The 15,927-nt window shown below is 34.7% G+C and overlaps 1 long non-coding RNA gene across 1 annotated transcript in view; it reads right to left on the reverse strand.

The window, feature by feature from the left end:
* Positions 1-1,135: 1,135 nt before the first annotated feature.
* The window catches only part of LOC112923769 (uncharacterized), a 127,545-nt gene continuing 112,753 nt past the window's right edge, over positions 1,136-15,927 (reverse strand). The window contains exons 3-4 of the long non-coding RNA XR_012002019.1: positions 6,788-6,925; positions 1,136-5,432 (exon numbers count right to left, since the gene is read on the reverse strand). This is a non-coding gene — a long non-coding RNA (uncharacterized lncRNA). The remainder of the gene's footprint in view (positions 5,433-6,787; positions 6,926-15,927) is intronic.

The raw sequence follows: 15,927 nt of genomic DNA on the forward strand, positions 1-15,927 counted from the left end.
GAAGTGGTAACACAGAGATAAATGCGCCCACCTCCTAACTCTTTTTGCTCTTCCTTTTTTTTCACATTCCTCTTTTATGGTCAATTGTGTGACACTCAGCCTGCAAGTCCCAAGCACATTCAAAGCTGCCCATTAGCCAATTCTTGGACTTAAGCCAAGACCAACCATGGAGTGGGCAACTCTTAGGAAGATGATGTGGGTAAAAAGTCTGTAGAAAACCTGGAGGCCAATGTGGGACTGTTTGGACACTGCATTCTGGGTTCCCAGGCCTAGAAGTGGAGCGTGGGGTCCAGTTGGTCATCACTGGCATTTGACCTATAGAATTTTCACCTTGATGACAGGAGCAAGGCTGAAGAACAGAGTCAGGCCTGACAATGTGTGGAGCCCAAGGCAGCACTCCCTTGTGCCTGTGTCCAAAATTAATAGTGTAAACAATATATTCTGGTGGAACAGGAACAAGCAAATACTACATTAAAAAAAAAAAGAGCCCACTGAGAAGATAGAATTAATAGCAAGTCTATCAGTCCACAACAATGCTGAAATCCTGGGCAGAAACAATAAAGGCTGGTTTTGTTGAATGTTGTGTAAGTCCACCAGTTAGATTCACGCTGACCTGTGAGAAAAATCACCTTGTTTTCAGTCTTCCTTGACACTTGATTCTGATTTCTGGAAGGTTCTTTATTGTGTCAATAATCTCCTATAGTCAGATCTGAAGAAAATTTCTATTCTCCTTGCAGATGCTGTTTCACAAGCTACTTCTTGCAGTTGCAATTCTACGAGGTTGAAAACTGTTTTAGAGATAAACAATCAGATTTTTGTAGACCAGACTTGTAATTTCTTATAATTATTCTTCAAAATTTTATTCTTTCAAAATTTATTGGGCTTTTGATCTATTTCCTGCCTCTCAGTACAGTATTTGAGGAACAAATCACAATGTTTGCTTATGAATATTGTTCCAATGCTGACTTAAGATTTTATTTTGTGGGATAAGTTTAGGGAGCCAATTTGTTTGAAAGAGGTACCTTGAAGATCTCTTTATACAATAAGCTGGAATAAAGGCAACATTCATTTTCTTATAATCACTCCAAGTTTAGGTAACTTTTCTTGGCTGAGGAATCATAAAAGTGGCCTTGACAAAATGTTCCAAATAACATTTTTATTTTCCTGTTTTTGAGGAATACAAAATGAGTTAGATTTTCCAACTTTGTAAAGCCTCATATTTCTGGACTTTTGCTCTCTTGTTTTGAAAGTAAGTCAAGTCTTGCCTGAGGTGTTTTCTTGATTGTAATTATTTGCATAAAGCAGCAAGAATCAAACAATATACATTCACACGATGACTTGCTACAACCATTTCCCCAGAGGCTGGGCAACAGAGGCTCAATAGCCATGTGTACTGCTTTACAAGTTATCAGAGACAACAGGTTACCAATGATGATAGCATAACGAGGGTCACAGCTGTTCCGATCTTCATGGGTCTTTATTGCCTAACCATTGATCCAGTGCCACATATTTTAGGATTCTGTTATAGTAACAGCCCACTTGGGATTTTAATGTCTGTTTTATTTTGACTAAAGTTCAAGCAATAGCAAGAAGTCTTCAAATATAATAACATAAATTAAAGAACTGCAATTTCAAGTCTCGCCAGTGACTCGGTGCAACCATATGCCCAGGAAGACTGGGGGAGTGTATTTGATGATAATAACTGGCATAGCACTTTAAAAACTGAAATGCCATCATCACTGCAAAAACGGACTCTACAAAGGTCAATAATGGTCACCTAATGATTAAAATCAATAATATCCTTTTGCCCAAAACCTCTTTCCCTGAATTCATTTCCTACTCTTTCATTTCCCTTTCTTACAACTCTCTGCATTGGACAATAACTCTCATATCTTGAGCATCTGGTCTCTTTTAATTCATCAGAGATTCAACTCTTTAACCCTTCCTGTCTTTTTCACAGTTTTTGCCCTAGCTTTTGCAAGCTCTAGATCTCTTTGGTTGTATATTTTTCTTATCCTATGTTGCCTGGTCAATCTCTAATATTATCACTACTTCCCAGATTTCTCTTTAAATCTCCACTTCGTGATGTGATGAGCACCTGGTGTTATATTATCTGTTGGCAAATAGAAATTAGATTTAAAAAATAATAAATTTCCATCCCTATTTTAGATTGAATGAAAGATATCCCTACATAAGATTTCCACTTCCCTAGTTTAATTTCTCAGTTTTCCTCCAGAGTCAATAAAAGAACAGTGTCTACTCTTCCTAGTCCAGACTGTGTGCCATTCCTCATGGTATCTACTTCTTCATTTTGTCTAAAATCTTTGTTTTGCTATTTATTTTTGTCAACATTGACACATTATGCCATGTTTATGTCAGATGTTCAAAATAAAATGTCCATAGAAACTCAGTGTCATGTGAAGATTCCATTCTTTAAGCTTCCATACAACTCTACATCTTCTTTTGGGATTCAGACATTGACCAAATTTATTGTCCCTACTCTACTCTTCAAAGAACATCCTCCCATAAAGTGTACTGTGGAATACTAGGATTTGTCTGGCATTATTCCATGCACCTGCTATTTTGCAAATCATGCTCCTCTTCCTGTTTCTGTCTCTATGATGAGCAAGTCTGTTCAGAGCCAATGCTTTCCGAGCCCTCCCAAAGTGATACAAGCATCACTGAGAAGACATCAGTGTAGACCTTGAGGTGGTCGGTTCACGTTGCTTTATGTCCCTGCAATCCTAGTGTGCACAATAGTAATGTACAAATTTGTCATCTGTACAAATTTAGCAGTGGTTGCATAATTCAGGAAAATTAAATTGAAAGAGAAAAAATTAGAATTGTTCTAAGTTGCTTTGATAGGTCATAAAAATGCACACAGACTACAACATTAAATATGCTTATGCTGTCAAGCCCCACTTTCAAGATTTGCTTTCTTTCCCTTACATCCCATATCTATATCCAATTTTTTATTCTCTCTTAGGCGATGAGTCATCATCAGTTCGATTTTGTCTATTCGTTAGCTTTTTTGCTTAATTCAGTGACTACAATTTTGTTTACAGATTTTTTTCACATTACAGAATTTTAGTATTTCTTCTCTTTTTGTGTGATCTTTCTTCTCAGTGTTTCTAGCCCATTTTTTCACTTTAATCATGCTTAATTTAAAATCCTTTTCAGATTCCCTATTGTGTCTAGCTCTTTGTGAATTATTTATTGTGTATCATTGTTTTCTGTTGTATCTGAGAGCCCTGGAATGAAGAATCTTCCTATAAAAGATTTTATTTATACTTTGTAATCCATATGGTCTGTCTAAATTCTGACCACATTTTAAAATTAATTTTTGATCTAGACTTTGTACAATTCATTTCTGATTTATAAGCATCCTGCTTCATTACTTCATATCTGAGACACTGTAGTAAAATTTATTCTCCTTTCAGAGATAAACCAGCCTTTCCTCAATGCTCATCTAATGAAGATGCTCAGTGTGATCCCCCTGTGAGATGTGCTGAATGTGACGGTCTATGGCATGGCCAGTTTTCTTACTGGAACTTATGTGCAGATAACCTTTTGATACCCACTGAAATGTTTAGCCTTAATTTCCACTCAGAGTTCCTTTTCATCCTTTTTCTACTTGTAACTTGGAATTAATTTCCTTCTTCTTTTGATTAATTACATATTCTTAGAACATTGACTAAACTTTTTGAACTTGGCCAGAGTAACAACTTTTTATATTTTTTAATGCAACTCTACCCTTTACTCCAGTCCACCATGTCGACAAGAATCCCCTCCTTCCCAACTGAGTGCATTGTGTTTTCAAACATACAGCTATTAATCTTGATTTTTTAAGAAGAAATGTAACCCTTACCCACATAGCTTTATTTCAATCCAGGCTCTAAGCCTTTGTCCTCATTAGTACATTTCAGCAGATCTGAAATACACACTGGAGAATAATGCATTATGAGATCTAATAGTCCTAAGTTGGACTTGGCACTTCAAGATGCACAGAACATTTTAGGAGTGCAATCTAGGTCCCATCTCTTTAAAGATTTCTCTGTCCGCATGGTAGCTCAAGTGCTTCCTGACATTTTTAGAGATTAGATAACAATTAGATCCAACAACTATATACACAAACATTAGAGCACAAATAGTCTCAGATGCACTGACATATAAAATCACAATTAGAGAAATATTTTCCTGTCTCTCCAAAGTTCCTACTATGGGGATATGATGTAAATTTTTCATTGGAAAAATGTCAAAGTTCTCCTTTTTGTTTATTGATGTTTTCATGCATCTCACTTGGCAAAGTTGTCCTAAATTTCAGTTTTGTTATTTTTTAACCCATCAATAGCTTACAATAAGTTGGGATTTTCAAATTAACTGCTTCTGTCACTCGGGGTGAAACCAAAATTTGAGATCAGCACTATTTTTTATGAAAATATTTAGGTATTCTAATAAAAGCAGATATTATGGGTCAGTGGGCTGCAGGAGAGAAATCAACATTTTTGTTAACTCCGATCTAGTGTGTAAATTTGGGTATTTTGTCTTAGCCAAGCTACTAGATTGTAGATTTTTAAATATAAAAGGAGGTTTTCTGACATTATGTCTTGTGGATGTTAGTTAAAACATTTAAAAATCTGTTAATTAAATTTTAATTATAGTGATGTTAGTTTAGAGCCACATGAATGCCACGGATTGAGAATTCAAGCCCACAAAGTGTCACTTGGTATGAAAAGTTCAGAGACTTTCATTAGGAAACTAGACATATTAATGTCTGTTCATCTATAGGTTACATAGTTGATCTAAGAATAATTACCTTTCCCCACCAAAGTCTTAAAAATCAGTAGTACATGATTTTATAATTTTCAATCTTTCTTTGCCAGGGGATAAAACAAATAATTACATAAAAAGAAAAAAAAAAGTGTTTATTTGTTGGACGTTCTTGTTGGGTGTTCTTTTTAAGAACCTATGGGTACTGTTGAAGAAAAAGTACTCTGTTGGCTAAAAAAACAAAACAACAACAACAACAAAAAAACCCACACACTTGAAATTTTTTATGCCTTGCATTAGTTTTGGTATAAATCCGTGAAAATCAATCATATATAGAGAAAAATCATCATTTTTTTCTGCGACAAGAATATCATACTTAAGTAGAATAGATAGCTAATAGGCAGAGAAACTGTATAGACATTTTTCCAAAGAAGACATACAAATGGCAGACAGATTCAGTGGGTAGTGGTTGGAGGAAATGGGTGAAGGTGTTCAAAAGGTAAAAACTTGCAGTTATTGGGGCAGCACCGGTGGCCCAGCAATTTGGCGGCCTTCCACCCGTGGTGTGATCCTGGAGACCCAGGATCGAGTCCCACGTCGTTGGGCTCCCTGCATGGAGCCTGCTTCTCTCTCTGCCTGTGTATCTGCCTCTCTCTCTCTGTCTGTCATGAATAAATAAATAAAATCTTAAAAAAAAACCCACAAAAACGCAGTTATAAAAGAAGTGCTGGTTAAATAGTGTACAGTATGGTGACTACAATAATATTGCATTTATATTTAGAAGTTGCAAAGGATTAGATTTTAAAACTTCTCATAAGAAGAAGAAAAATAACTATGTGAAGTGATAGATGTTAATTACACTTGTTAGTGGTAATCACTATATGCATATGCCAGATCATTATGTTCATATACTTGGACTAATACAATATTATATGTCAGTTATATTTCAAAAAGGAGGGAAAAGCGTAAATACTTAACATTAGTAATTCCCTGAGGCCTCATATTGGTAATATGGAGTGCAATTGATTAAGATAGTATATGCCAAATATTTCCATCATAAAATTTAAGTTTTTGTTCCTTTTGTCATTATTAGTCAATAATGTAATAATTTTCAACTCTTTGAATATCTCAACATTTGTAATCTAGTGATTTCTCATTAGCTTATGGTTTTTGCCTGAGTCATTTATTACAATGATGATTATTAAATAGTGATTTTTCTATTATTTCTTCTAAATTTTTAATCAGCATTCTTATTTAAATAAGCCATTGTCCCTCCGTTAATATTTTTATATTAAAATCATTATTTTGCTAAGTGATTAAGTGTGCTTTAACATAACTACTATATGGTCTTTCATATAAAAGGAGTTTTGATTTGTTCACAAACCTCTTATGCCCTGATAATGTGCTTAGTCCATCATTTTACCATGTTCCTCCCACATGACACTTTATATCAAAAATATCTAGCAGCTGTTTGAATATTTATAAATCACGAAGTTTAACATTTATGGAAATTCCATGAAGTTTTACATAAGTGCATTAACAAGCACGTACACTTTTTAAAACAATAATTTAAAAGAATATTGAAATAGAAATTAGGGAAATTTCCTGTTATGGAGTGAAGCAAATCCTTCAGCTATATTGAAATTGAAAAGTAACATCAAATATAACTTATTGAACACAAACAATTAGTATCTGACATAAAGACATACGTCAGAGATATTGTGGGTTCATTTCCAGATCATTCCAAATAAAGCAAATATTGCAATAAAGCAAGGCAAATGAATTTTTTTGGTTTCTCAGTGCTTACAAAAGCTATGTTTATTTACAGTATACATTAGTATGAAATGTGCAAAAGCATTATGTCTAAAAAGAATGTATACATCTTAATTAAAAAATAATTTATTGCTAAAAAAATGCTAACCATTATCCAAACTTTCATCCAGTCCTAATCATTGATCACAGATCATCATAACAAATATACTAATAATGAAAACATTTGAAACATTATGAGAATTACCAAAATGTGACACAACGACTGAAGTAAGCAAATGCTGTTGGAAACCTGGCACTGATAAACTTGCTTGATGGGAGTTGCCACAAACCTTCAACTTGTAAAACATGTAGTATCTGTGAAGTGCTATAAAATGAGGTGTGCCTGTATAGATGAAAGAAAAGAAGCATACATGTTGAGGAAGTAATAGCCTTCGGGAATTAGACTCATTTTTTCTTGGGTTCAACTGAATGCAACAAAAGATGTTTAGCTATTTCCCTACGCATTCCCATTCCAATTAATCTTCAAACTGTGTACATATTCCTTCTCTCACAATATGCACTACACTACATTTATGGAGAGGCTATCCTAGAAACATTAAAGCTCTTCCAGGAACATTGCACATTCAATAAATGCTATGCAGCCGACCAGCCTGCCTTGTGAATGATCTTTGTGTACTCTGACCACTTCTACTTTATCACCAGAGACATCACAACGTGCTAGCATAGATCACTTGGAATTTGAGTTGAGGATTACTACAGGCCTTTACAATACTTTTAAAGTTACATCAATAAAAAATATTGTTCGATACAGGTTTTAATGAATACCCTTTCATCAAGTGAAGGAACCTTCGACTTATGATTTGCTAAGTGCTTGGTTTCTCTTTTTATTTTTATTCATGAAAGGGTGCTGACTTTTTGTCAAATATTTAAATGCAACAGCTGAGATTACTCTATTATTTGGTAAAACATATAAACACACCGTTCCACTTTCTGATACTAAGCTCTTTTCTGTTGTTGGAACAAAGCAAATTTAAATATATATTTTATGTACATACATTGCAGGTTTCAATTTGGTAAGAGTATATTCATGTTTTCTGCATAAATGTTCATAAATGAGTCTGCTCTGCAAGTTTATTTTCTTGTACTATTTTTGTCCAGTTTTATAATTGAGGTTATACAGGTCTAATAAAGTGCGCTGGAGAGTCTTTCCTTTTTTTCTATTCTCTAAACAGCTTTTGTAAGATGAGGATTGTTTGCTTCTTTAAAGGCTTGTTAAAACATCTCCAAAATTATTGGCAATCACTTGTTTTTCCCTAAAACTTTTGTAGGAAGGATTTCCTTTTTGGCCACTGATTCATATTTTACATTAATCATTACATATTTCATTTATATAAATTGAGAATATATTTTCTAAAATATTCACATAGGTCCATTTCAAATACATTGCCATTAGTGTTTTCATTGTCGTAAAAGTTTCAAGCAGCTCCTACTAATCTAATTATTCTATTTTCTAAAGCTAATTTTCCTTCTTTGTGCTTTTTTAATTTTTTTCCTAGCTTGCATTGATAGATCATGTATTTTCACTCTTCTAAAGAATCAACAGTTTGGTACCCCACCCCACAGAATATAACATTTCTATTTCATTAATATCTGCTTCTTATTATTTTCTTTTTCCTACTTATCTTTGACTCTATACATTTTTCCCATTTTTTTGAGTTGATAATAACACAATAGTACCAACAATAATAACATAATACATTTCATGAATATTTGAACACCCACCAAATGCAGACCTTGTTTGAGATATGGGGACACAATGTTTTTGAGAGGAGAAATGAACACTAAAATATTGAACATATGAGTGCTATTTTAGTTAGTGCTGTAGTAGTTATAAATCAATGCTGTAACAGAAAAATATAATTTGTGGAGATGAAGAGAATGCATGAGACACTTTGTTCAGGTAAGAAGGTCAAGAAGTTCTCTGGAAAGATATGGTAGGTTGGTATGGTTGCTGGAAAGGATGGAGGGAAGGGACAGGTCCTGCAGGCACTGGGCACAGAAGAGCCACATGAGCCGGAAGACCATCACAAGAGATTCAAGTCTGCAACAGAGTAAAAGTAGGGGAAAGTGGCTAAAAAATATTAAAAAAAAAAAAAAAAGGGAGAAATGGGCAGAAGCCTGACTCCATTGGACAAGGGAGGGAGTTTAGATTTTGTAATAAAGCAGTACAACCATTGAAAAAAAATGTTTAAGCAAGGAAGGAGAAACCATAGGAGTAGGAGTACAAAGAGGAGACTGGTGCCACTATTTAGATGAGACAAACAGTGGTTTGAACTAATATGATATCATCAGGGAATAGGCTAGATGGGCTGATTAGAGTAATATTTTGAAAATATCAATGATAAGAGAGTACTCATATTATTACAAAGCTGGACGTGGCGGTATGCAGTATATTAAAATTTTGTATCATCCTTCACTTTCAATATTCCTTCAGATATTGCTTTCTTGGGCAGCACGGGTGGCTCAGCGGTTTAGCGCCGCCTTCAGCCCAGGGTGTGATCCTGGAGACCCAGGATGGAGTCCTGCGTCGGGCACCCTGCATGGAGCCTGCTTCTCCCTTTGCCTGTGTCTCTGCCTCTCTCTCTCTCTCTCTCTCTGTCTCTAATAAAAAAATAAATAAAATCTTTTAAAAAGATATTGCTTTCTTGCGCCTGGATAGTAGATTTAGATGCAAAATCATTCTTGGTTACTTTTATGTATTATAAAAGCCACTTTCAAAAAAAAAAAAAAAGAAAAGAAAAGAAAAGAAAAGAAAAGAAAGAAAAAGAACAAAAGAAGAAAGAAGAAAGAAAGAAAGAAGAAAGAAAGAAAGAAAGAAAGAAAGAAAGAAAGAAAGAAAGAAAGAAGAGAAAACCCATTTTCAAACATTGAAAAAGCCTAGCTAAGATTAGTGTCAAAATTATGATCTATTATCCAATATAAGCATGCCCCCTTCTTTGGTTTGGGTCTGGCCTGAGAGTTAATTATCAGGGCATCAGTGAAATAGAGCATTGTCACTTCCTGTCACTACTTTTCCTCACCTGACTGTGCTGCCAGCTTCCCTGATGGAGAATGGGGAAGGAGAGGAGACAGCGGAGTGGGGAAGTTGGACTGGTGTTTTTGTAATCCACCATTGGTGTCTTCTGCATGGCAAATATACTCAAATTTCTATTTTTATTCTTTCATGAAGTACATTGTGGCTTATCTGAAGCAAACTTCCTCTGACCTGGAGACCTCTCACACTACCATTTCCTTGCAAAGATGTTATCCTTTCAAGTTAACCACTGAAGACACAGATTTTGTTTCTTCTGTAGAGCACAGAAATGTAGCATAGCCTCCCACCTGCAACAGGTCCCTCTGCTCTGCCCCACAGGTGAATCTAGCCAAACCAGTCTAATACTTTGAAACTTTTCCAGACAAAACAAGATACGAATGTGTCTTTGCCTTGATTGAATTCTCCAGAGGGACAGACCATATGCTCACAAAACCCCTCTCAGCACACTTCTCTTCTATAGCAACCTAGACAAGCCAAAAATTTTTGACTAAGAAAGCATCTGGCTAGAGCAGAAATGGCAGAGTTGCATCCTTGGAGACTGCCACCCCTTTTGACCCCATCAAATCTCTTGAAACTTCCTGATTTAGTATTGAAATAAGGAAAACTCTCCACCTGCACAGAAAGGAAACATAGGTAAAAAGCCAAAGGCTGAAAATCGTTTTCAAGTCCAAGACATTCTCCTCTCTCAATCTGCTGGGTCTTTAGTCTTGTCCACATATACTTGAGGTATGTGAGGATGTATAAAGATGGCAGGCCTGGTTTTAGAACACCTTTTAGCAAACACTAAATATGTATTTCGTCTACGTCTTTGTGCTTTTCTTAAAAACAATAACAACAATGTTCATCCTTTAGCATTTACCTTCTCAGTTTGGAGAACCAATAAAATTATCACAAATAGCAGAAAATACATGTAGTACTGTCACTTAATCCTCAAATTAACTATATAATTTAGTTTTATTTTTCCTACTTTTCAGAAGGAGAAAATGACACAGGAAATGTGAATTACTTATGCATATTTATTTATATACATATGTAGTAAACAAGGATAAAAACAGACTCTTCAGCTTTTCTGCCAAGAAGATAATAACTTAGGATTCTAAAATCTTGGATTGAAATATTAATATCATATCTCTGAAATATGAAGACCTATGTTAAAGATATGTATAAAGATACATACATATATATGTATATATATATATATATATATAGTTGTTTGCTTAAAAATCATGTGGTCTCAAAGTGAGTTCTTGTTTTACTATATAAGTTATTCACACAAAGAAAAAAATTGAAACTTTTTTTAAAGATTTTATTTATTTATTTATTCATGAGAGACACACAGAGAGAGGCAGAGACACAGGCAGAGGGAGAAGCAGACTCCATTCAGGGGGTCTGATGCGGGACTCGACCCAAGGACTCCAGGATCACACCCTGGGCTGAAGGCAGGCGCCAAAATGCTGAGCCACCCAGGGATCCCAAAACAAATTTTTAATTTATATATTGAATCTGGTCTTCTTTGAGGATGTGCAATTCTTCCTGACTTTAGAGATGTCCTTTTCCATACTCTTACATATGCTTTCCTCTAAATATATAAGAAAGGAAATATTTCCTGAAGCTGTGATAAATGCATTTAATGATAGCCAACTATAATCTCATTTTATCTTATCTTCAGAAAGGAGAAATTATAATTTAATAATTGTCTGATTAAATATTTTGGAATTATTCTCCAAAGAAAATAAAGCATAATGAAATAATCTGTTTTAAAAGTTATCTGTAGTCAAGGTATGTAGTATTGTTTTGCTTTTTTTTTTTTTTTTTGAAGAGGGGTTGGAATTTAATTCTGAAAGGCTGTATGATGGCCAATCTAAGGGAAAAAAGAGAAAAAAAAAGTAAATCCAGGCATTATACATTCTTTGTTCATAAGAACTCAATGTTCTGATCTGAAATACTCACCACCCACTCTCACATGTCACCAAGAAGAAAACGTCTGCTGCACTGCTAGCAAAATACTTGTTCTGCTAACCAACAATCATTTTTTTTCAGAAGCCCTAGACAAAGAATAATATAATTTATACCCTATTTGAGCACATGTATTTTATTTTCATTCAATCACTACCTTATTTAAAAACATGAATTTAGGGGCACTTCAAGGTATTATGCTTTGTATTCCCCAATGATGCACTAAAAGCTGGTAGCTTAATATTTCATATTGAGAATATTTCCTTCTCTCAAAAAAAGGATTTAATTATCCTCATATATCCAAAATCAGAGGGAGGTGTGTGAGAGGAACCAGCCAGGACTTACTGTCAGAAGGTCTCTGTCAGATTTCCAGCCCTGCCACTTAACCACCACAGATACTTCACAAACAGAAAATCTTTTAGAGCTGTAATATCTTCATTTGGAAAATGGAGACAGCAATAGTTATCTCTTGGGTTTACTCTGAGTACAAAATGATAACACTTTTACAATTGCTTTGCAAACTACAATGAATTTGGCATTATTAAAATTTTTCAAAAAAGTAAATTACACAATTTTCAATGTTTTGTTAACTATTTCTGGATACTGAAGTACCATTCTGTGTCCTAAATCAACAATGTACTAAATGGTACTTTAGCGGTCTATTTCCAGGGAATAACTCTCACATGGGTATTATCCAGTTGCATATAATGAAATGTGATATATAATCGAGCATTACACATCTAACTTATCATCTGGGAAATTGGAATTGTCAGTCCCTGAGAAAATAGTTAAGACCCATGCTTCCACAGAAATATATTGAAATTCATTTCTTGAGTAAAGATACATGTGGGAGAGGCAAAAGATAAAATTGCTTTATCCTTTTTTTTTTTATGTTCAGGAATGAAATCTAATTCCTGGAAGAATATAGTGTAATGTGTAAGGAACAACACAACTGTTGATGCTTGAAAATGTTATTTCAGCAGCAATTAGAAAATAAAGAACATTCTGAAAAAATGCTCTGAAAAGTAAGTGTTCTAAGAATGACAACAAAAGAGGGTCTATTTGAAAGTATGATATTTTATGAATTACTAATTAAAAGGACTCTCAGCCATATGAGGTTTTAGTACTTTGTAGAGTTCCAGCCAAAAGTGGGTTCTCTGAGTAACCAAACATGTGTCTATATTTTTTTATAACTCTCAAAATTAATAGGCTGTCTCCTAGAACCATGGACAGCACAAGAGAGACGTAGTCATGGAGAATTTATCTTTAGTTCTATTGCAAGTGAATTAGGCATGGCTACAAAGGATTGGGTTGAGTTGCCTCTTGGTCTTCAGTGATTTGCTGTAATTTAACAGTACAAAACATAAATAAATTTATCTATGACATAAATAAATTTATTTTGTGTCACATGAGGAATTTTTTGACAACTAAATTAATTAAGCAAAGAAGCAGTTTACAAATTCTTGATGTTTTAAACATAGCCCAGGGGATCCCTGGGTGGCTCAGCGGTTTGGCGCCTGCCTTTGGCCCAGGGCATGATCCTGGAGTCCCGGGATGGAGTCTCACTTCAGGCTCCCGGCATAGAGCCTGCTTCTCCCTCCTCTTGTGTCTCTGCCTCTCTCTCTCTGTCTATCATAAATAAATAAATAAATCTAGAAAAAAAAAAAAAAAAAGAAAAGAAACCATGGCTTATAGTTCAATTTAATCAAACTATTTGTTTTCTATGCTTACTAGTTTGTTTTTAATGTATATTTTGTGTTTCAAACTCAGTAATTTCCACTCAGATCATTCATCAGGTTTTCCAGGAAAACAAAATGCATTCACTCTTGGTGTTGTACATTGTATGGGTTTGGATAAATGTATAATGACATGTATCTGCCATTGGAATAAAATATACAGCATTTCCACTGCCCTAAAAATCCTCTGTTCTCTGTCTATACATACTTTCCTTCCCTAACCCCTAGCAACCACTCATCTTTTTACTGTCTCCATAGTTTTGCCTTTCCCAGAACTTCATGTTACTGGAATCATAATGTATATGCCCTTTCCAAATTGGCTTCTTTCATTTAGCAATATGCATTTAAGCTTCCTCCAAGTGTTTGCATGGCTTGATAGAACATTGCTTTTTAGCACTAAATAATATTCCGTTGTCCAAATTGCCACAGTTCATTGATCCATTTCCCTCTGAAGGACATTTTGCTTGCTTCAGAGTTTTGTAACTATGAATAAAAGCTGCTACAAATATCCGTGTGCGGGTTATCATCTGAACATCGATTTTCAACTACTTTGAGTAAATATAAAGTAGGCTCAATGGTACGTTAGGATCTTTTTAATTTTGTAAGAACAGTCGCTCTTCAGAATTCTATTTCTCTGTGTTTTCAAGCTCTTTTTTTTTAACTTTTCTTACATTTCTTTTTAAATAAATAAAATAATGATTTGTAGTGATAATTTTCTTGGCCAAATAAAGCTGATATAAAGATATGGATAACAATTTAAAAAGTCTCCCAGATAGTCTTTAGGCTAATCTTATAAGTGTGAGATCTCTGAAACATTAAGTTCTCAAGTTTATAAATTCTCACTCAAGATCTTAGGAAGAATGAGGTTTTTTTCTCTTTCTTTAGTTTTATTAAGTGTCTCACTATAAATGTCTGAGTTGTTTTTCCAAATATTAAAAAAAAAAAAAACTTGTCCTGAATCCTTCACTACAAGCAGAAGAAGTTACATTGATATTACCTGTTTGATCTTAGTTTCTAATTATTTATGATCATGCTCGTGCCAAAGGCCTACTTATGGATTTTCTTTCCTATATTCATATGACTAAATAACTCACTGCCCCTAACAACATAGTAAGACAGCCTAGGGGATAATATAGTCTTATCACCTGTCAGCTACATGGTCTTGAGAAAAAAAAAAAAAGTACCTACTTCAAAAGATTTTTTTAAGAATTAAATTAATACTTGCCTAGATTGCTTAGGACAGTAGTTATAACACTTAAAAGACCTAAAGAAAGATTAGATAGTATAATTTTGCCTTTTGTCAGTTATTATTATTGCCTTTCCTAGTAATAGAAAAAATTTAAATACACTTTGGAGCTTGTACTTGGTATGGGTTGAATTGTGACCCCTTCCAAAAAGATATGTATAAGTTCTGACTCTCAATACCTGTGAATGTGGCCTTATTGGAAATGGGGTTTGTAGATCTAGTCAGTTTAAAATAATGTCATAATGGGGGGGTTTATTCCAATATGACTGATATCCTCAGGAGAAGGGGGAAATTTAGACTCCCTGGAAAGAATCCCATAAGAAGACACGGAGACACACAGAAAGAAAGATAAAACAGCCACATGCAGATTGGAATTATACTGCTGTAGCCATGAAATGCTCAGTGCCACTAAAAGCTGGAAGAAGAAAAGAAATACCCTCCTCAAGAGGTTTTGGAGGGAAGCATGACACCAAACAACCAGATTTCAGATTTCTAGACTCCAGAACTGTGAAAGACTAAATTTCTGTTGTATTAAGCCATCCAGTTGCAGAACTTCATTATGGCATCCCTAGGAAAGGAATACAGTAGCCTTGTCACTGAATCTTGTTCATCTGTCTCTGCTTCACCTGAAGCATTTGTATCCCAAATGGTCTAACAAGGAAGAAAAAGATGAGCTTTCTACGTATGTCACAAATCTGTCTTCTGATATTCTTTTACATTTTCATAATGCCCAGACCCCCTCTGCAATTTGATAAATGTTTTAGAAACTATACCATGGCTCACAAAGCAGTCTCCCTTAGTAGCCTGAGTACTTCTCTTCACTGCACCTCTGTCTCTGGCACTGAAAAGTGTATCTAGAATATACCCATTTCATGTTGAGATCCATCACATTTCTCAACAGGTTTAGAATTAATAAAGGCTCAATCTCACCACTTGTTTTAATCTCATTATGGGGGAGCTAAGTGTCAGCTCCATATTGTTCAGTCATTGCATTCCCCAGAAAGTTCATTGGCCAGTATTCAAAGAGAATCTGATCCAATTTACTCTGGTATGACAGCATTCTCACTGTTGCTGCTCTAAAGATCCTTAACTGTTTCTCACTGAGTGCCTTACTAAAATTCTAACAAATAATAAATAAATCATAAGCCTGATTGCCTGTTTCCAAGTTTTTGATCATTCTGCTCCATTTACCTCTAATACAAATACTCAAGTCCCTGCCTGCCCAAATTTCATCTGATTACTCCTACTCATTATCATATTTCACATTCTATATTCCTCTGATTTCCATTTTCATTGTGACCTACAATCCAGAAATCTCTGTATTCAGACATGGCCACCAAGTGTCTCCAAAC

This window comes from Vulpes vulpes, chromosome 6 (genome assembly GCF_048418805.1).
Source record: "Vulpes vulpes isolate BD-2025 chromosome 6, VulVul3, whole genome shotgun sequence".
Classification (NCBI taxonomy): Eukaryota; Metazoa; Chordata; class Mammalia; order Carnivora; family Canidae; genus Vulpes; species Vulpes vulpes.